The sequence below is a fragment of the Triticum aestivum genome, chromosome 5B, assembly GCF_018294505.1.
Source record: "Triticum aestivum cultivar Chinese Spring chromosome 5B, IWGSC CS RefSeq v2.1, whole genome shotgun sequence".
Lineage (NCBI taxonomy): Eukaryota > Viridiplantae > Streptophyta > Magnoliopsida > Poales > Poaceae > Triticum > Triticum aestivum.
Window position 1 is genome coordinate 623,576,002 of NC_057807.1, and position 23,104 is coordinate 623,599,105.

Consider the following 23,104-nt stretch of genomic DNA (forward strand, 5'->3'; position numbering starts at 1 on the left):
AGTTTAGCGATTCGTTGGCTGCCTAGAAAACTCGAGTGAAACCAAGGATCATCGACAAGAAGGAACCCTACTCCGAGACTGTAAAGGATAATCCGACAATCACGGAAGACCAGTTTCAAATATTCAAGGAGGCTTACGAGGCCGAAGCTGCCAAAAACAAGTCTAAGTACATGAAGGGGCTTCAAGAGAGGAACATTGGGAACCACCACCTCAGAAGCCGTGGTTACGACAGAAAGAGGTCCAAATGGGCCAAGGAGGACGCGGAAGCCGCGAGTCTGGGCATCCCAGACTCCTTGGCGGATTTCACCGTCCCGCAGGAGCGTGACATCCTGAGGGCCCGGCACCGTTGGGACCCAGTGAAGAAGGTTTATGAGACAACACCGGTCATTACGGAGTTCATGAGACTGCTGGTAATTTTAGTTTCTGATCAATTCGACTGCACACGTTAGTCATATTTGTAAATGATCCTTATGCCTTTTGCAGAGAGAGCAGCACCGGATTGCGGCCGAAAGCAACTCGTCGTCTGAGGCATTGGCGAGACCCAAGTGGGACACTCCATTCAACCGGGCGTTGAACATATTGAAACGACAAATGGTGGATACTCGACCTTCGTATGGACGCGTGCACGGTGTCAGAGACGGCGCCACGTGGAAGAAGTACTACCGTGAGACAATGGAGGAGAGAAAGGAAAGACAGAGGTTAATTGAAGAAAACATCGACAAGAAGGTTGAGATTGCGGTTGAGAAGAAATCATCTCAGACAGTCGCAACAGCGGTAGCTGCCGCAAAACAGGTGGTTGCAGATTTGTCTACTTCCTTCGTGACGGGCATTATCACTTGGACAAGGCAAAATCCAGAAAAAAATGAAGAGGACTTTCCCCTTGCTGACTTCTTAGGAGCACCTGCTCCCGCATCGGCTCCCGCACCGACTCCCGCACCGGACGTGCTCTGCGGTGCTTCGTCTTTGGCTGAGCTCGACGCCCTCACGATATCTGTCACACCGCCCCCCTTCAATATAAATGTATAATCTCCCGTTTTCGTTGCCTTTCGGATGTCTCACGTCGCAGACTTTTCTTTGCAGGCCAACGAAACCCCGTGCACCATATTGTACACCATCGGCGACCAGAAGGTGGACTGGGGAAGGCGACGATAATGGAGCCGAAGGAACCATTGTTCCACAGCCGGCCGATCCCCCCGAACGTCTTCAAGGTTTCCGTGGCCAGTGTTGAACCGAGCCACGAGAATTTTCCTCCTCCAACACTACTAGTGGATGACGAGGAGACACCGCGACGGCTTGGTGATTGTTGTAATGGGTGGGTCCTGTTGTGGCCAAAGAGTCTGCTTCGTCTGGAGGCGGTCGGGAGCACACCCACGAGCACGCAGCCTCAACAAGGTATGAACATCAACACCCCACCTACCCAATTAGCGTCGGGTATCGGGTTGGGTGATAGTGGATGGGGTAAGGAGGAGGCTCCATTAGTTGCTGATGACGTCACCATTGGTGAGGATGAGGATGACGGTGGCGCTGAACAGTATGTCTATATGGGCGCCTCCTCAGGGTTTGACCGTCATGAGTCGGTGCCTGAATTGCTATCTCAACGTATTATGGACGACCTTCCGGTAGTAAAGAAGTCTAGGAAGAGAGACAGGAAAGGCAAAAAAGCTGATTCTATGATCAAGCAGCCTCGGCTTCAGGACCGTATAGATATCCCCGATGCGGATAAATGGCATATCCCCGGTCAACCAATCCTACCTGCAATAGCGCTACAGGCCAGATTCGGCGATCTAAGGAGACTTCATGATGATGTGCTGCGGGTAGAGAAAGGCCTCATCGCCTCGACAGATCCAGGATACCCACTCTACGTGGTTAACGTTCCGCGGCAAAGGTCGTACGTCGACAGCTTCCCCACGGATAAGTTCTTCCTCCGATTCGATTACATATTCGACATTTTTCACGTGAAGAAGCTGGATTTTACATTTGTCCTCCTTTATGCCTTGCACATGAACTACATCATCGGGGTTGAGCAGATATATCATATATGTGTCGCTGACCCGTACTACATGCACGAGGGCTTCTTGGGAGTCTGCGCACAACACCGTGTATACGCGAGGGAATACATCGTCAATTTCATGCTCGCAAATAAGGACAAGGGGGCGATTCTCGTGCCTTATCATCCTGTGTAAGTCATCCGCGCTGCTATCCTTCCTTCGATTTCAATCATTCATTTGCACGGTGGCGGCTAAGTAATTTGAGGTGTACTTATTTTGCACAGCGGCGGGTGCGCCATCCTCATCATCCTATACCCCCAATTCTCCCATGCTCTTTACTTGGACTCGTCGAATAACATTCACAAAAAGGATTACACCCACATCAAGGATGTTCTCTACAGTGCTATGTTTTACTACCAAGCAAGGGGTGGAGAGGTCAGGGAAAAGAAGAGAAGGGGCGGCAGGGTCGCCTTTGCCCATAAGACCAACTTCTGCTGCATCCAGCAACCGAACAATTCTCTTAATGATGGATTCTATGTCCTACACCACATGCTGGAGTATAGACGGGATCACCAGAACCTTCGCATGTCACCTAGATCCGGCGATGCCCATATTCTGCAATGGGCAAAGAATGTAGGAGATATCGAGGATCATCGACTTCGAGCTGAGTTCTATCACATCCAGCGCGAACTTGCCCAAATCATCATGAAGGAGGTCGTCCAAAAAACAGGGATGTTCTACGAAGAAGTACAAATGTCGCGGGAAGACGTACGGACATGGATAGCCTCTCAGCGTCTCGACATGAGGCCTTTCACTAAGCTCGGGGACTATCTCCCTGACCTCGATGGATGGCATGGCATGTTGGAGTGATTGTCGATATATGACAATGTGTCTGTTTAGTCCATACTTTCTGTATGACAAAACTTTGAGTTATGCGCAGTGAAACTTTATTTGTGATGTAATTAAAACGTCCTCCTCCTCGACTAGCGAAGATCACTCTAGTTAGGGCATTTTGGGTATGATGAACTTTGTTATTTATGCTTATGATATGTTGTTTCTATTTTTGCCAAGTCTGTCTCTTTCTGTTGCTCAACTATATATGTTGCATATCATCGACTCATGTGACGATGCAGGTGCATAGATCATCGATGGCGAAGAAGTGCTACGCCAGGAGTATATATACGATGAGTGGCCGGAGTGTCAGGCCTAGGTGTTACAGGTTTCCGGTTTCCGAGCGATAGGCAGTAGTTAGTTTAGGTTCACGCTAATGCGAGAGAGGGATACGAACTCATGTACTCAAACTGATAGCTCTTCTCGCGTATACCATTGTTTAGATGGATGACGATGTATTTGCAAGTAATCGAGGACTTGTATCGCTATTTTCGAGATGATGACGAGAGACCACTTTGTGTTGGATGATGATTATGATGATGACATGATTTGATGAGACTAATTGTATGAATATGCTATGATTACATTTGTATGTGTATGATATGCTAAAGATTATTGTATAAAGCCTAGTCAAATACAAAACAAATACAAAAACAAATATGCAGGAAAAAACTAATAAAACTAGTAGTAGCGAGGGGGGGGGGGGAATTTAGCAGTAGCGCCTCATTACCAGTAGCGCTTCCTGGTAAACATCGCTACAGCTATTCATGTATAGCAGTAGCGTGGGACAACAGGCGCTACTGCTATACGTTAGCTGTAGCGCCTTATTAGTAGCGCATGTACCCGCGCTACTGAGAGGCCCAAAACCCGCGCTGCTGCTAGGCTTTTCCCTAGTAGTGCTCCTATCTATGCCAGTTTTAGCAAACTTTAGCGGCTTTTAGAGGGAAATCCAACTATTGACCACACACTCGCATCGAAAAAAGGAGTGATAGAAAAAAAGACTTTGCAACGACTAGGAAGAAGAAGAACACTAATTATAAAATAGCTCACATAAATTTAGGAGCCCCGGAGTGACTTGGGAAAGAGGATTTTATGTATAATGGTTGTATGTACCGAAGTACTTATATCATATCTATGTTCACCCGAACTTTATACGCGTCTTAACCGACCATCGGCTTCTCCCTCTTCGGTTAAGGACCGAAAAGTGTTATGTACTCCACCTATCGAGAATATCGGCGGTGTTTCCGATAACCAGGCAATCAGGACATAAGGCTGTAACAGACAAAGCGCGCTTAGGGAACTTATGCTATATTACTAACAAAGTGTAAGAAGCATCTTCAAAGAAAATAGTACCCCCACCGATACCTTTCTTCGGTTGCTCATTGTTTATTATGAGACTTGTGCAATAGATTTTTTGTACTCATGAGTTCCGTTGTGTTCCCACCATGATTGAAAACAATAAGAGCGCTAGATTTCGGCTTCACCCAGTCTGAGGTCAGAGCTCGGACGACTCGGTCGTGACAATCACAGAGGTGCTCCCTTTACTCCCTAGCCGAACAATCGGGAACGTAGGGGTAAGCACAGGAGCCAGGCAACCCAGCTTGCGGAACTACTTAAGTCAATATGGTGCATATTGTAGCGTAATACACGAACAAGGAACGAAGCCGTACAAGTATAATCATCTGCAAGAGGAAATGCTTCATAAAGGAAGCCCCAAGTAAACGGGGTATTTGAATTTGTGTGTCACAAACAAAGTTTGGACAGGGAAGTTTTTCACAAGCAACTTTTTCCCAAAAAGTATAATGCTTGGTCGGACCGAACAAAATTTAAAACTGAAATTTTTTGAGCATGAAAGTAACTTAGCTGGTTGATGTGTTCGGCATTGATGACGCGGTCCGAGCTTGATGCGGGACAAGGTTCCAGCCTCTAGGCTGGTCCCGAGTTGGGCGAGCAGAGAGTTCGGCACTCCGTAAAGATGAAGCCCCCAGCCGTGGTAATGGAGCAGGTCGGTGCGCCAAGGCAACAACACAATTCAATCGAAGGAGGCGACAACGCGGCTCAGTCTGAGTCAATTGGCTGCACAGATAAAATAGCGCAAACCAAAGGTAATGACAAATAAAGATAATAATGTATATTAAAAAAATCTTCTACTTATTCAATACAAGTGAAGGAAATAATGAAAGAGATGTGGCCTGAGCGTCGAGGTCAATGTCGATGCAAGGCGTCGGCGTGACGCAGTGAAGGCGTGACAAAGCCTGAATTCGCAGGTCGGTCCGAGTTCCGGATACGGTGTTCGCCAAACAATGCATGGAAACTGGCCGAACCACCACGCAATCGTCGCTAATGCGACCACTATTTGATAGACCTGTGTACAGATGATGGAACAAAGCAGGGTAATAATTCGTTGGGAAAAATGAACCCAAACGAGCAAAAATTGCTAGGATTAATAGCACCTGATTTATCTGTTCTAGCGGTCCGAACAAAGGTTACTCCCAAAATTGGGACTCGATTTGCACACCCATTGCCTGATGGGTGACGAAGCGATGGCATGGCGATCTTGACAAAGGTTGGCTCGCCACAGCGAAGCCCGTGGTCCAGCTAATGTGAAGAAGATGGTCGGCTAGTGATGCCGAAGTCTCTGAAGTAAGGTGATGAAGATATGGAGAAGTCCTCGGTCTAGCCGAGGTGACAGAGCAGGTCGGTGAGGAGATGTGTCAGCCGAGGTGTTGAAGTAGTTTGGCGTGATGGACATCGGCTCGATGAAGCAACAGTTCGGCCATGCCGATGTAGCTTGTGACGTGATCAATGCTGGCTTGATGAAGTGACCATGCGGCGATGCTGGTGTGCCCGCTCCGTGTAATCCGTGGGGCGGCGATGTTGGTGACGATTTATCATTCGCGATGCTGAACTATTGTTCGGCTGGCCGAGATGATGATACGAAGAAGTTGAGTTCGGCTCAACAAAGCGATGACGTGTCTAGCGCAGGTCGGCCACCGTGGAGTGATGTTGTCGGGCCCATACGAAAACGTCCTTCAAAAAGGATGTCCGAAATCCCATTCGTAAAGAAGATGAACTTGGGTCGGATTCGTTCTCGCGCAGAAAACAGATTCGAAAAGTGATGCACTAATTGGAAGGTTCCCGGAGTTCGGACAGTCGGATCAAGCTGAATGTTTTGCAGGTGGTAGATATGAGAATTCCGCAGCCGATCAACAGTTGGATCTTCCAAAGGACGTCCGAGCTATACGCTGGACACCCCACTCCAAACTCGTCCGGATTCTCGTCCAGATTCAACAGGGCTCCGGTATATGGGAGATTGCCGGAGATTCGTCCATCGGAACTCAACAAAAATTTTGCAGGGTTATCGTAGACTTAATTCCACATAATTCCACCGAAGCAATCGTTTAGGGGACACTCGAGAAGGCGGTGGCGGCGGATACGATTTTGCTGTCCAGAAAAACAGCACAGTTGCCCGAGGGCAATGTTGACGTTGAGCCCCCGATCTCCATGGATGACTCCTCCATGATCTTGATAGAGATCAGAGTTGATGTTAATGACGGCCCTCATCCGAACATAAGATCGGAGGTAGGGAGCATCCCTCGGTCAAGCCAAGGTGACCAGTCGAGCTGGTGACGAAGAAACCGACGTCACAGTTGACCTGGAGTCGAGCCATTGATCCTTTCGCCGATCACATAACGAAACTCTCAATGAAAGCACCAATGTCGGTGTCAAAACCGGCGGATCTCGGGTAGGGGGTCCCAAGCTGTGCGTCTTAGGATCAATGATAACATGAACACGGGATTTTACCCAGCTTCGGGCTCTCTTGATGAGATAATATCCTACATGCTGCTTGATTGACTATAATGAGTATAGGGGTTACAAGAGTTGATCTACCCCGAGATCATATGTTGTCGTATAAACCCTAGAGATATGATGAGTAATGTCATAATAACACATCGACTAGCCTAGCCTCGGTTTATATAATGCACCATAGGCCTAGGGTAACAAGAGTCCTAGCCGAATACGCCGGTGGGGGAGGAGTCCTTGTCTTGATCACCAAGTCTTGTGGAATCTTCCTTGTATGCGGCAACTGTCTGAACTGGCCCATGAGTATACGGCCATGGGGGTCCTCGGCCCAATCTAACTAATCGGGGGATGACGTGGTGAGTATCCCCTAGTCCAGGACACCGTCGGGTCCCCAGACTTGCCTGCCTGCGGCCCACTGCGTGGTTCTGCGAGCGGGCCCATACGGCTCATCTTCACAAACAAGCTTTCAAGACCCTCGCGAGGGGCGAAGCCTCGCGAGGCGGACGACACAAGACCTCCTCGGGAGCGGCCTCACCAGGCTGGCTCGCGAGGGGCGGAGAGATCAAGGCAAGGCAAACCTCGCGAGGTTCCAGTGACGTGAGCCATGATGAATGAGACCAGGCAGGCGCCAGCAGGCACAGTGTCCTTGTTGCCTCTTTGGTGGTAAGGAGGAAAGCGCAGGCGGGGAGTACCGAGGCGTCAGGCAAAGGTTTCCATATTGGTGCAACGCGACCAAGACCAGCAGGACGGCAGGACGGAGTTCATCATGGTGCCCAAGACGGCGTCACCACCAGAGCCTTTGGCAGGCGAAGACTACTTTTGTCAGGATAAATTGTACTAGTTGTCCCCTTTCAAATTGGCTGTTGTGGGATCCCCTCCCGCTCCATATTTGGGAAGAGGACCAGGGCCTCTATAAATAGGACTAGCCACCATAGTAGGAGGCATCTCATCTTGAGTAATCCTCACCCACACAAATTCACCAAGCACAAGAACCCCTCGCCGCAGGAGGCTGTTCTTCCCCTTGTATTGTTCATCCCTAGCCCAAGAGACAGTCCACCACCACAACACTGGAGTAGGGTATTACACCACAACGGTGACCCGAACCAGTATAAATCTTGTGTCCCTTGTGTTGCGAGTTTGTCGAGCTAGCCTTGGAGATCATAGCGAGGTTAAGGGCGTGGTTCGGTAGGGGGTGATCTTCGCGCGCACCCCAGAGTTAGAACCTTACGGGTTTTGCCGAAACACAAGATCCGACATTTGGCGCGCCAGGTAGGGGTGCACTGGAGTTTTCCTTCCGTTGATCCGCGTCCCAGCGCTTTGTCGCATCGATGGCGGATCCAAGCCAAGCCTGCGCTGAGCGTAGAGCTGCCCTCGCCACCCGCGTCGCTCAGACGGCTCCCGTCGGCGGGCCACCTCGTTGTTCTCCATTGCCTACCGCCAACACCGCCACCGGCCTGGCGGGGAACAAGCAGCAAGCCTCCTCGCTGCACGCCTCGGTGCGGCGGGACGGCCGCACTGCCACTCCATCGCTGACCCCGGTCAGCTCGTTGTCCCACGCCCGTCATGCTCCCACGGACGCGCAGGCCACGGTGTGCATGGCGCACGAACTCCTACGCTACTGCCCCATCAACGACCTCTACAAGGACCGGCTAGACCGCATGGCCAAGCTTGTCAGCGCCGCAGGGGGCTCCCCTGCACCGACCCTCTCGCTGCTGCGTCCACCGCCGGCTACGGGCGACGTAGCTCAGGAAGCACCTCCACCACCTCTGCACCAAGACGGCGCCATGGAACCAAGGCGCGTGGCTCCGCGGTGGGACCCACCACGTCCGGCGCCCATGCGCGGAGAAGGAAGTTGCCAAGAAGTCCCTCGCCCGCAAGAGAACGCTCAACCACTCACCGCACCGCCGCGTCATGACCGCTTGATGCGGTAGGGCTCCGCGCCACTTGCCGTGGCGGCGCACGGGCGCCAATACCAAGCTCCACCTCCAAGACGGGCCCCGATGACCACGGTCGGTTGCCGCGCCTTCACCCCGAGATGCGTAGCATCGCCTAGCTGGGCAAGTTTAAGCCGGATTTGCCTCCTCGTTATGACGGCACCCCCGACCCTGCGGAGTTCCTGCAGCTCTACGAGCTGAGCATCCAGGCGGCCAACGGCGATGAGAAAGTCATGGCGATGTGGTTCCCCATGGCACTCAAAGACGGCGCTTGTTCGTGGCTCCTGAACCTGCCTCCAGGCTCGATCTCCTCCTGGGACGAGATGCGCGACCGCTTCGTCGCCAACTTCGAGGGCACTCGCAACCGCCCCCTGACCGCGGGTGATCTGAGCCGCGTCAAGCAACAACCAGGAGAGATCCTCCAGAAGTACATCCCGCGCTTCAACAATGTTCGTCTCAAGATCCCCAAGGTGACGAATGAGGCCATCATCTCGGTGTTCTCCGACATCGTCCGCGACGTCAAAATGAAGGAGGAGCTCGCCAGCCATGAGGAGTTCTGCACATCCCTAGAGCTGTTCAAATTGGCGACCAAGTGCGCAAGGGCTGAGGAAGGGTGTCTTTCCCTTCTCAAAGCGCGGCATGGACCAGCCCGAGTCATCCAAGAGCAGCCGTCCGTTCTGCGCCTTCCATAGTGCACGGTCACAACACCAACGATTATCACGAGCTCAGGGCCATTCGCGACGGATGCTTCGGTCGATGCCCCGAGCGCAACGACCGGGGCTACGACCGAGGAGGAGGACATGGCAGAGGACGTTGGGACGACCGTGGCCCATGCAAGGAATGGCCCGACCGGCCTCGTGAGGACCACTGGCAGGATCAGCCTCGCGAGGGTGCCTGGAGGGATCAGCCTTGCGAGGACCGTCCTCGGGGCAATGCTGGGCTTCCTCTGCTACCGCCACCACCAAGATGGAACGATGACCACCATTAGGATGAGGGGGCTGGGGGCTTCCAGGAGCCGCGTGCCATCGCTTGCATCCTGGACGGAGCTCAAGCCCCAGGCTCAGAGCGCATCTTCAAGCAGTTTGCCCACGACGTGAACGCGGTCCTCCCCAAGGTCGAGGCTACACGCCCGCTCAGGTGGTCCAAGTGCGCCATCACATTCAGTTTGTCAGAGCAGCTCAAGTGCACGGCAACCGCTGGCGTTCTCCCGATGCTTTGTTCGCCCGTCATGAGCAACGTACAAGTCACCAAGACCCTCATTGACGGTGGTGCAGGACTCAACGTCTTGTCCGTCGACACATTCGACAACCTCCAAGTGCCCTACGACCAGCTTCAGCCTACCAAGCCTTTCTCATGAGTGACCGACGGTTCCACCACACCGATAGGGCAGGTCCGCCTCCCTGTCACCTTCAGAGAACGCAACAACTACCGAACCAAACTCATCAACTTCAACGTCGCACACATCCGTCTAACGTACAATGCCATCCTCGGATATCCAGCCCTGGCCAAGTTCATGGCAGTGGTGCACCATGGCTACAACATCCTCAAGATGCCAGGGAGCAGCGGGATCATCACAGTCCCCTGCGGAGAAAGAGAAGCGGTGTGCTCCCTCGAACGCACCTTCCAAGCAGCGTCAATCGAATACCCCGACAACAGTGTAGCTCGATACCCTCCTGAGGTTGTCCCCAAGAAGAAGAAGCAGCTTCTCCGTGCAGGACCTCAGGAGGGTGGCATCCCGAAAGGTACCTCGTCAGGATCAGCGCCAGCACCTGGGGCGCCTCCCTCCCTCGCATAGGAAGGCGCGCCCGGCACCCTCCTTGGGCAGGGCTCGTGGGCTCTCTTCTGGAGGGCCTCATACCTTGCAACCGTCACGAGGGAGGCACTCGGGCACCACTTAGAGGGCTGCTTCGCGGCACGTCTCCCTCAGGAGAACATAAGGCGAGGAGCACCCACCGCTCAGGAGTTTATTACGAACACCACTCAGGAACTGCAAGAAGCACGAGCCTTGCGCGGCGACCGCCGCCCACCTGCCGTAGCCCCCCATCCAGGAAAGGATGGCGGGTTGCGCGTTTGCATCGACATTCAGTTGCTCAACAGAGCCGCATCTCAGGAGCTCTTGTGGCCTTCGCGTGTGGGATGTTGCACGGGCCCACCGCACAACTACGTTCGCATACCTTTTGGCCTACCAAGCATGGCATCCACTTATCAGCGCAACCTGCTGATGCGTCTCCAATGTATCTATAATTTATGAAGCATTCATGCTATTTTATTATCTGTTTTGAATGATTATGGGCTTTATTATACAATTTAATATTACTTTCGGGACTAACCTATTAACCGGAGACCCAACCCATATTGCTGTTTTATTGCCTGTTTCAGTATTTCAAAGAAAAGGAATATCAAACGGAGTCCAAACGGAATGAAACCTTCGGAAGCGTTATTTTTGGGAAGAATATCATCCTAGAGACTTGGAGTTTACGTGAGAAGATCCTCAAGGAGGCCAGGAGATAGGGGGCGCCCCCCCCTACTAGGCGCACCCCCCTGTCTCGTGGGCCCCTCGAGCACCTCTCGACCGACTTCTTTCGCCTATATAAGCCTACGTACCCTAAAACATCGAAAATCAAGATAGATCGGCAGTTTCGCCGCCGCAAGCCTCTGTAGCCACCAAAAACCTCTCGGGAGCCCTTCCCGGCACCCTGCTGGAGGGGGGGATCCTTCACCGGTGGCCATCTTCATCATCCCGGTGCTATCCATGATGAGGAGGGAGTAGTTCACCCTCGGGGCTGAGGGTATGTACCAGTAGCTATGTGTTTGATCTCTCTCTCTCGTTTTCTCTCTCGTGTTCCCTCTATGGCACGATCTTGATGTACCCCGAGCTTTTCTATTGTAGTTCAATCTTATGATGTTTCTCCCCCTCTACTCTCTTGTGATGAATTGAGGTTTCCCCTTTGAAGTTATCTTATTGGATTGAGTCTTTTATTTGAGAACACTTGATGTATGTCTTGCCGTGCTTATCTGTGGTGACAATGGGATATCATGTGCCACTTGATGTATGTTTTGGTGACCAACTTGCGGGTTCCACCCATGAACCTATGCATAGGGGTTGGCACACGTTCTTGACTCTGCGGTAGAAACTTTGGGGCACTCTTTGGAGTACTTTGTGTTGGTTGAATAGATGAATCTGAGATTGTGTCATGCATATCGTATAATCATGCCCATGGATACTTGAGGTGACAATGGAGTATCTAGGTGACATTAGGTTTTTTGTTGATTTGTGTCTTAACGTGGTATTCTAGTATGAACTCTATGATAGATTGAGCGGAAAGAATAGCTTCATGTTATTTTACTACGAACTCTTGAATAGATAGAACAGAAAGGATAACTTTGAGGTGGTTTGGTACCCTACCATAATCCCTTCGTTTGTTCTCTGCTATTAGTGGCTTTGGAGTGACTCTTTGTTGCATGTTGAGGGATTGTTATATGATCTATCTATGTTATTATTGTTGAGAGAACTTGCACTAGTGAAAGTATGAACCTTAGGCCTTGTTTCCTATCATTGCATTACCGTTTACGCTCACTTTTATCGCTCGCTACCTTGCTGTTTTTATAATTTCAGATTACACTTGTATCACCATCTCTTCGCCGAACTACTGCACCTATACAATTTGCTATTGTATTGGGTGTGTTGGGGACACAGACTCTTTGTTATTTGGTTGTAGGGTTGTTTGAGAGAGACCATCTTCATCCTACGCCTCCCATGGATTGATAAACCTTAGGTCAACCACTTGAGGGAAATTTGCTACTATCCTACAAACCTGTGCACTTGCAGGCCCAACAACATCTACAAGAAGAAGGTTGTGTAGTAGACATCACCTGCGGCGTGTCTTGGCGTCTCAGGAGGCCAGGCACCACACCGTCCGGACGGAGATGGACATGGTCTCAAGGAACCGCCTGGACCCCCAGAGCCTCCCGAGGCTCAGGGCCTCGGTGGCTCATGACGAGCAACCCCTTCGCCGCATACCTTAATCTCTCCAACATCCCTTCTGCACCGGAACTAGGTGACATTTTATAAGTTTATTTAGCCGGGAGAACCCCCAGGGCTGCTGAGGGAGTTTCGGACTAGGGGGTGTCCGGATAGCCGAACTATCATCATCGGCCGGACTCCAAGATTATGAAGATACAAGATTGAAGACTTCGTCCCGTGTCCGGACGGGACTTTCCTTGGCATGGAAGGCAAGCTTGGCGATACGGATATGTAGATCTCCTACCATTGTAACCGACTCTGTGTAACCCTAGCCCTCTCCGGTGTCTATATAAACCGGATGGCTTTAGTCCATAGGACGAACAACAATCATACCATAGGCTTGCTTCTAGGGTTTAGCCTCCTTGATCTCGTGGTAGATCCACTCTTGTAACACACATCATCAATATTAATCAAGCAGGACGTAGGGGTTTACCTCCATAAAGAGGGCCCAAACCTGCGTAAAACATCGTGTCCCTTGTCTCCTGTTACCATCCGCCTAGACGCACAGTTCGGGACCCCCTACCCAAGATCCGCCGGTTTTGACACCGACATTGGTGCTTTCATTGAGAGTTCCTTTGTGTCGTCACCAATAGGCTTGATGGCTTCTTCGATCATCATCAATGACGCAGTCCAGGGTGAGACCTTCCTCCCTGGACAAATCTTCGTATTCGGCGGCTTCGCACTGCGGGCCAATTCGCTTGGCCAACTAGAGTAGATCGAAAGCTACGCCCCTGGCCGTCAGGTCAGATTTGGAAGTTTAAACTTCAAGGCTGACATCCGTGGGGACTTGATCCTCGATGGATTTGAGCCACAGTCGAGCATGCCGCACTGTCACGGCGAGCATGATTTAGCTCTGCAGCCGGACAGTACCCTGGAGGCCACACTCGAACCCGCTCCGATCTTCAATTCGGAGCCGGCTGCGAAGGTCGAGGACGGATGGCTAGACACCGCCTCGGGGGCTGCAACCTCTACCCCAAACATCGTTTGTGGATCTTGTGAACATCGTACATACAAGTTTTGATAACTACGTGATAGTTCAGCTAGACGGTTTAGAGTTGTGGCACCAAAGACTTTTTTGAAATGTCGCGGAACATATGAGATGTTTTGAGGGCTGAAATTGGGATTTCAGGCTCGTGCCCACGTCAAGAGGTATAAGACCTCCGACGATTTGCTTAGCCTGCAAACTAAGGAAGAAAAGCTCAATCGTTGAGCTTGTGCTCAGATTGTCTGAGTGCAACAATCACTTGAATCGAGTGGGAGTTGATCTTCCAGATGAGATAGTGATGTTTCTACAAAGTCATTGCCACCAAGCCACTAGAGCTTCGTGATGAACTATAACAAATCAGGGATAGATATGATGATCCTTGAGGTATTCGCGATGTTTGACACCGCGAAAGTAGAAATCAAGAAGGAGCATCAATTGTTTCAAGAAGGGCTAGGGCAAGAGGGGATACTTCATGAAACGGCAAATCAGCTGCTACTCTAGTGAAGAAACCCAAGGTTGAACCCAAACCCGAGACTAAGTGCTTCTGTAATAAGGGGAACAACCACTGGAGCAGGATTACCCTAGATAATTGGTAGATAAGAAGGCTGGCTCCAGTGGTTGTTCCCCTTATTACAGAAGCACTTAGTCTCGGGTTTGGGTTCAACCTTGGGTTTCTTCACTAGAGTAGCAGCTGATTTGCCGTTTCATGAAGTATCCCCTCTTGCCCTAGCCCTTCTTGAAACAATTGATGCTCCTTCTTGATTTCTACGTTCGCGGTGTCAAACATCGCGAATACCTCAAGGATCATCATATCTATCCCTGATTTGTTATAGTTCATCACGAAGCTCTAGCGGCTTGGTGGCAATGACTTTGGAGAAACATCACTATCTCTTCTGGGAGATCAACTCCCACTCGATTCAAGTGATTGTTGCACTCAGACAATCTGAGCACAAGCTCAACGATTGAGCTTTTCTCCCTTGGTTTGCATGCTAAGAAAATCGTCGGAGGTCTCATACCTCTTGACGTGGGCACGAGCCTGAAATCCCAATTTCAGCCCTCGAAACATCTCATATGTTCCGCGATGTTTCGAAAAACGTCTTTGGTGCTTCAATTCTAAACCATTTAACTGAACTATCACGTAGTTATCAAAACGTGTATGTCCGATGTTCGCAACATCCACAGACGACGTTTGGGGTTCAGCACACTGAGTGATGCATTAAGGACATAAGCTTTCTACTGTCCGCATAAACACTACTGTCAACTTTCTACTATATTTTCTCTAGGAACATATCTAAACAGTGGAACTAAAGCGCGAGCTTACGACATAATTTGCAAAGATCTTTTTACTATGTTCAGGATAATTAAGTTCATCTCATGAACTCCCACTCAGATAGACATCCCTCTAGTCATCTAAGTGATTACATGATCCGAGTCAACTAGGCCGTGTCCGATCATCACGTGAGACGGACTAGTCATCATCGGTGAACATCTTCATGTTGACCGTATCTACTATACGACTCATGCTCGACCTTTCGGTCTCTTGTGTTCCGAGGCCATGTCTGTACATGCTAGGCTCATCAAGTTAACCTAAGTGTTTCTCGTGTGTAAATCTGGCTTACACCCGTTGTATGTGAACGAAAGAATCTATCACACCCGATCATCACGTGGTGCTTCGAAACGATGAACTTTCGCAACGATGCACAGTTAGGGGGAACACTTTCTTGAAATTTTAATAAGGGATCATCTTATTTACTACCGTTGTTCTAAGCAAATAAGATGCATAAACATGATAAACATCACATGCAATCAAATAGTGACATGATATGGCCAATATCATTTTGCTCATTTTGATCTCCATCTTCGGGGCTCCATGATCATCATCGTCACCAGCATGACACCATGATCTCCATCATCATGATCTCCATCATCGTGTCTTCATGAAGTTGTCTCGCCAACTATTACTTCTACTACTATGGCTACCGGTTAGCAATAAAGTAAAGTAATTACATGGCGTTGTTGAATGACATGCAGGTCATACAATAAATTAAGACAACTCCTATGGCTCCTGCCGGTTGTCATACTCATCGACATGCAAGTCGTGATTCCTATTACAAGAACATGATCAATCTCATACATCACATATCATTCATCACATTCTTCTTGGCCATATCACATCACATAGCATACCCTGCAAAAACAAGTTAGACATCCTCTAATTGTTGTTTGCATGTTTTACGTGGCTGCTATGGGTTTCTAGCAAGAACGTTTCTTACCTACGCAAAAACCACAACGTGATACGTCAATTGCTATTTACCCTTCATAAGGACCCTTTTCATCGAATCCGTTCCGACTAAAGTGGGAGAGACTGGCACCCGCTAGCCACCTTATGCACCAAGTGCATGTCAGTCGGTGGAACCTGTCTCACGTAAGTGTACGTGTAAGGTCGGTCCAGGCCGCTTCATCCCACAATACCGTCGAAACAAGATTGGACTAGTAACGGTAAGCATATTGAACAAAATCAACGCCCACAACTACTTTGTGTTCTACTTGTGCAAAGATTCTACGTAATAGACCTAGCTCAATACGCCCACAACTACTTTCCGTAGGGTATTGAACCAGGCATTAATCCCAGTCCGCATGGGTCCGTCCCTGCAGCATGTATCCCTTTCCTATGTCTTTAGCTTACCTTGCTGGGGGCGCCTCTCGGGATGCATCATTCCCAAGCCGCTCGGGCCTGGCCTAGTGGCATGTATCTACCCTGCATTTACCTAAGCCAGTTTGTTTCCATGCTTAGTCTATCTATGACTATCACTTTCTTGATTGTCACCTACCCTGAAAGAGTCTCACTCTAGCACGACGCTTGTGCTCGGGTCCGTCCCTGCAACATCGACAAATCTGAGCGGCCGAGCTCCGCCGCGCGTGCCACCTCATCAGGCCCTCAGTGCCTCCATTCTCTGTCGAAGCAATCCGTGGCTGCTCGGCAATCATAATGGAAATCTGCACCCTTCCTCGTGCTAATTTGCAGGAACCTCCTGAGGACAACGACGGGCAGTACCACGGGCTCCCTCTTCTCCCATGCAATCCGCTTGCGCGTTAAAAGGGGGTCTCCTTAGCATCACGACTCAGGAGATCTTACTGGCTCTCCAGCCCTCACCCCCTGGCCTTGACCACGGCATCGCGACTTGGCATACCAGCGGCGGCTGAGCTCGCTCAAGGGCCGGGACCTGAGGACATAGAGCACAAAGGAGAACATAGAGAAGAAGGGGAGGCCCGTATGGCCTTGCCTAGCTATGCTACGGACACCTACACACGAATCTGGCGCATCACGAGGGACCGACCCTAGACTGCCAAGATAAGTTTCATGCTCGGGTCAACCAATCGCTCCAGCATAGGATTCTCACTCGTGTTACCCCGCTATGGCGACGTAGCCTCCCTTTCCTGCCTCTCGGCGGTCGCTTGGGCGCTAAAGGGGACCTTCTGAGCATCGCGTCTCAGGAGCTCTTACTGAACCTCGGGCCGCTCACCTCCTGGACTTCACCACGGCATCGCGACCGGGCATACTAGCGATGGCTGAAACCTGCCTGGGGACCGGGACCTGTCGGCATAGAGCACCAAGCCGTCGCGGGGTTGGAAAGGGAAAACCGAGCCGGAACGGGACACGTACATGCACGAATTTATGATAAGGATAATATCGACAAAAGATATTGCCGACTCTTTACACGCCCCCGTGGGGTACCTCTCGATTCTTCGCAGGAAACAAAAGGGAAAAGCTTCAAGGAGTCCTATCTACACGTGCCCCTGCAGCTGACGCCATCATCAACATTGGGCTACCAGAGGTTGGCACCAACCTCATCTAGATCAGCGGCGGCGGCGGCCGGATGCTGTAGCCCTGCTCCAGGCTCGGCGAGATCTTGGAGGCTTGTCGTGGAATTATCACGTCAGATGTCCTAGAGAAAGGACTTAGTCGTGGAGCCATCGCGAACGGGTTAGCTTAGAGGGGTTAAACCAGACAAAGGACATAGGGAGTTTATACTGGTTCGGCCCCTTGCGGTGAAGGTAAAAGCCTATGATCCAGTTGGGGTGTTCTTGATGTGGTCTTGATTACCAGGGAGCAAATACGCTATGCCTGGCTCTCGAGTTGTTGTTTCTTGTCCCTGAACCACCGTCGGGTCATCCCTATATATACACAGGTTGATGCCCGGGCCGGTTTATAGAATGCCGAGGCCGGCTCATACAAGTCCGGCTCGGTTTCTCCTTTCCCTGACTTACAACACAAGTTACACATCTATGGCGGTTCACCCCTATGGGCCCTAATCCGCCATCGGGCTCTGGGCCTCTAAGTCTTCATGGTTAAAGCGCCATAGCCTTCATCTTCACGGGCTCTTGCACAGGACGCCTTGTGAGTTAACCCGGCCCCTCCTGGGCGGTTTAACTCAGTAGGCATATCCCCAACATTAGGCCCCAGATTGATTTGAACCTGTTCATGTTAATCTTCAATTTAGAAAGATTCTGATTATTAACGTTTTTGTGTTGTCATTGTAAATCGCCGTGACGTCATCTTCTGGAGTCGCCTTAAACCGCCATGACGTCATCTGTGTAAAAAAACTCATAAAGATTTCTTCTTCTTTTTAACTGATCCCAAAAGATCGAGGTGACAACTGTGCCCTATTCTATGTTTCGGGCTCCTCGATTCCCGCGTTTGCCTTACTTATCCATTCGCCTTATAAATAGGCCCAGGGGTCCTTTATTTTTTCCCCTTGCCTCTTCTTCTTCCTCGCGACTCCGAAGAGCTCAAGCATCACCGCCGCCGTCGACCTTTGCATCTGCACCAACCAGGCCGCTGCATCAACCTATTCTTGACCAGAAACACTATGATGCTCTTCCGCTGCCCCGCAGCCCCAGTAAGTTCTCCTCTTCCCAACTTATCAGATCTGCATTAGGGTTTCGGTGTTCATCCGTGTTCATCAGTGTTCATCCTCGTTCATTTCTTCTCCATTACTGTCTTATTAAGTCTAGATGAGCTTGTCATCTTCCTTTTGCGGCCGAAGTTGTAGCTTTAGTTTACCTTGCCATAGTATCTCTTTTTCCCTGGACAGATCCCATCTGGACATTTGGTGTTCTGCCGTCGCCATTTTAGGGCTCAGAAAATTTTCTTTACTGAACCGTGGTAGATCCAAAACTATAAAACCATCTTGTAAAACCTGTTTCTACAGTACTTAGTAAATTTCAGATCTACTTCTTCCAATGTAGGCGGTTTAACTCTTAGAAACTAATAACCCGCCAGGTACCATTAGCCCTCACTTAAACCGCCATCTTTTACCTGAACATAAGTATCCGGTTTAACTTGTATATATGCTTTGATTAAATCCCCCGGTTTGACACCGGTTTATGCATATCAATCTTGAACCGTGAACCGGTACTTGGAACTTCCTTTGCACCTTGTCATCAAAAATGGCCAAATAGTTCTCTTCTTGTAATTGGGTTCCCTCCCGGATTAAAGAAGAGCAACTTACTGGATATGTTGTGACTGGCGCCTTAGCCAAGAAGGAGGTCATTCACTCAAGAGTCCCTGGTACTGAAAATCTTCCTGAACCTCAAGAGGGAGAAGTGGTTGTGTTTATGCAGCATCTGGATCGAGGGTTTAGCCCTCCCGGATCAAAATTCTTCTGTGATGTACTTGCTAGTTTCCAACTCCACCCTCAAGATATTGGACCAAACTATGTGTCCAACATTTGCAACTTCCAAGTATTTTGTGAAGTTTACCTGCAAGCAGAACCAACTTTTGAACTATTTAGAGACTTCTTCCACTTGATCCGCCGAACTGAATTCACCGATGGCCCCAACATTGAACTTGGCGGGGTGTCAATTCAGAAAAGGAAAGAAGTCAATTTTCCACATGCCAAACATCATAGCCACCCCAAAGATTGCAATCAGACGTGGTTCTACTGCCGGAACACTGCTCTTGTTGATGAAAATCGTCTGTCGGGTTACAGTGCTCACCGGCTTAGTAATGACCATCCACTACCTCAATGTCTGACTGCCAAGGAGCAAATGAAATATGCCACACAGATCTCTAAGGTCCGGGCTTTTATGGCAAACAGTTTGACCGGTGTCGACCTTGTTCGTTGCTGGGTTGCCTTTGAGCCATAGTACCGGTTTAATGTGCGAGTACACAGGAGATGTGAAAGACCCTCAATGTTATATTGACATTCAATTGACTGATGTCGAGATTACTGAGTGCGTCAAAAAGATGCAGGATGAACCGGTAGCTGAATGCAGCAAAACTGGGCTTCCTCCATTCTGTGCTCTCAATAAACCGCCAGTTGTAAGAGTTGAATTTTTCCTGTTTTAATCTGCCCTTTTGACACTTTCTGACAGCCTTTCTGTTTACCTTTGCAAAGCAATGATCCATTTTAGAAGAGGAAAGCGCAGGACAAACTGGCCAAAGCTCAAGACAAACCAGTGAGAGCGCCCCGTGCTAACTCCAAGGTTACCAAGAAATCTACCAAGAATAGAACCACCCAATCCTCTGATCCGGCCGAAGACGTTGATGACTCGGACGCAGAGGTAGAACTTGATTCACTTGGTTCACTTTCCATGCACCTTATTGACAATGACCATTATCAGGATGATCCGGAGGCCAGCCATGCGGACCATGTAGAGGTAATTTATCTTTCCTCTGATTCAAATCATGTGCCGGTACAAAAACTCCGTCACGCAATCCTGAAAGTAAAACTTTCACATCCTCACACTCATTTGGATCCATACTTTCCTTTGAAGACACAGCAACATGAAGCACGTCGTACTACCCGGCATAGTGGCCAACAATTCCTCCGGTTTACCAGATATGCCGGTTCGGAAACATCGACCAGAGGTCTCTTGTACTTCCAATACATCTTATCCCAAGGTGGGTTGCTTTCAATATCCTCTTAATCCGTCTGATTCGAATTATCAGGGAACTTCCAATTCCTCCTCTAGCGACTCATCGTCCACACAGATGCCTCCTCTCAAGACCGTTCCTCGGTAAGAGTAACAGACTTACTTTTTATATGCTGCTCCGGTTTACTGTACTAACGCCTGTACTTTGCTTTTTTCAATGCCAAAGGCAGGCTTAGCAAGAAAGCCAAATTCATTGTTCCAACTGATGATAATCAAACTGTTGAACCGGAGAAGACCCCTGAACCTCATGACTGGGATGCCGATGTTGTTCAAGAACATCCAGTACCTCTGGTTCAAGATACTTTTGTTGAACCAGATGAGAGTAATACTATGAACCAGCCAGCTGATCCGCCAAGTCCAACCAGGGATGAAGGTAATCCGCCAAGCCAAGCCAAAGATACTAACAATCCGCCTAGCCTAGCCAAAGGTGGCGATGATGATGTTATTATTACTGGCACTGGTCATACAGTTCCTGGTAATCCGGTTGTTTTAGCAAAGCATACTGCCAAGGAGGAATTTGCTGCTATGGGCAAGGGCAAGTGGAAAACAGACTTGTCCAACTGTGCTAACCTCAATGCTCAAGAACTCCACTCTGGATTTCTAAACCGCATGTACTCGAGTCGTGACCATGAACCCGGTTTAGTCAACTTGATGAAGGAGCAATATGAGGTACTTGCTCAAATGCTTCTTAAAACTTTCTTTTCTTGCTTGATATTAACTCCAGGGTAGCCCCCAAGGGCCGGTTTATCTCTTCAAGGTGAACCGGTACTTGTAATGAGAAAACTTCAACTGTGTAGCCCCCAAGGGCCGGTTTATCTCTTCAAGATGAACCGGTACTTGTAATGAGAAAACCTCAACTGTGTAGCCCCCAAGGGCCGGTTTATCTCTTCAAGATGAACCGGTACTTTTCTGTTGCAAAGCTTATCCTTGTTGAGCTCCTTCGTAATCGGTTTATGTGATCAAATAAGCATTAGCCCCCAAGTGCCAAGATGAATACTTGTATTGAGCCTTGGGACTTTAAAATATCATCTTGAAAGAAACAATGTGCATTAGCCCCCAAGTGCCAAGTGTATAACTTGTTATTTGCTTGGGACTTTGAAAAAGTATTACCATTTTAATATCTGCCTTTTGCAGGCTGACCTAACCAGCAAGGATGCCCAAATTGCCAACCTCCAGGAAAACATTAAGTCCCAGCAAGCTGCAACCTCAAAAGCCACAGATGATTTGAAGGCCGCTTTGACGTCCATGGAACAATTGAAGGATAGCTTCAAGAACGAGCGGGAAGGCTAGGAGACTGAAAAGGCCGCTTTGCTGAAACGGGCTAAAGATGCTGAAGCGGCACTTAAACCGGTAGCAGAAGAGCTGAGTGGCTTAAAGCGGCAAATCGATGCGACGACTTCTGCTATCTTTGGTAAGTAATCTTCTTCAGCTTTTTAGGAAATATCTTTGATCATGCCAGTTTAACAGTAATTTCTTAAACCGTTGTAGGTAGTCGTATTGCTCATCTTGGCTCAGATATGCGGAAAAAGTTGAAGGATGCCTACACATTGATAGAGCAGTTGTATATCGGTGCTCAACGGGTCATCCGCACAGCCTCATACAATAAACCACCGCCAACCTTGATCAAGGATACATTAGCCAGACTATCCATGACTCCTGCTCAGCTGGAAGAATTGAAGACATCTGCTACAAGGGCCGACGCTTTATGTGCACTCACTCGGGCCAAAGCATGGATAGCTGATCTTGATCCAGAGGACATTGGAAATGGCTATCCTAGCCAAACAGTAGACGGGTCAGACTTTGACAATGATGCCCTTAAAGCTTTGACGAAGGAGATGCGCCCTCTTGCGAGCAGATTGGCCGAAGAAATTGACTTGTCTATCCATTGGTCCAACTATGATACAGATAACAAACGGATTGATGCATTTGTGAATGAAGTGCAGAATCTAATCCCACCAATCCGTAAGCATACTTATGCCCTTGACATTGAACCGTCAGATCTTATAAGTGATGAAGCTGTCTTCCGAGCATAGTCTGGAATTGACTAGGCAAACATTGACTTCCAGCCAGTGGATGGGGAGGAGGAGGGTGAACCGGTGCAAGATGATCCGTCAACTTCACATCAACCTGGTGACAAATCGTAGACCATCGGCCGGTTTAATTTCCACAGACTGTGTTCTATGCAACAAACAATCATTATTTTGGGCATCAAAGTGCCTTGTAATAGGCTACTTGGAACACTTTGATGTGCTGCCATCGTGCACTGCTTCATGACATTGTTTGATCTGCCATGATTATTGCTTAAGCTTGCTTATATACCTTGATAATTTCATCCAATCCTTATGTCTGCATAAAAAGAAGTTGTCCTGGCGGTTTACCGCCGGACGGGTCATAATGCCCAATACAAAGCCTGGTTTATAACCAAGGCTCTGAAAATATCAAAATATGAAATAGATCATACTTGTGATATTAAATCATATTGTTGGCTTATGTCGAATTTCTAGGAACGGGGGTCCCCAGACTTGCCTGCCTGCGGCCT

The 23,104-nt window shown here is 49.3% G+C and overlaps 1 pseudogene; it reads left to right on the plus strand.

The window, feature by feature from the left end:
* The window catches only part of LOC123115127 (DNA (cytosine-5)-methyltransferase 1A-like), a 41,357-nt pseudogene extending 18,759 nt beyond the window's left edge, over nt 1-22,598 (plus strand).
* Nucleotides 22,599-23,104: the final 506 nt, after the last annotated feature.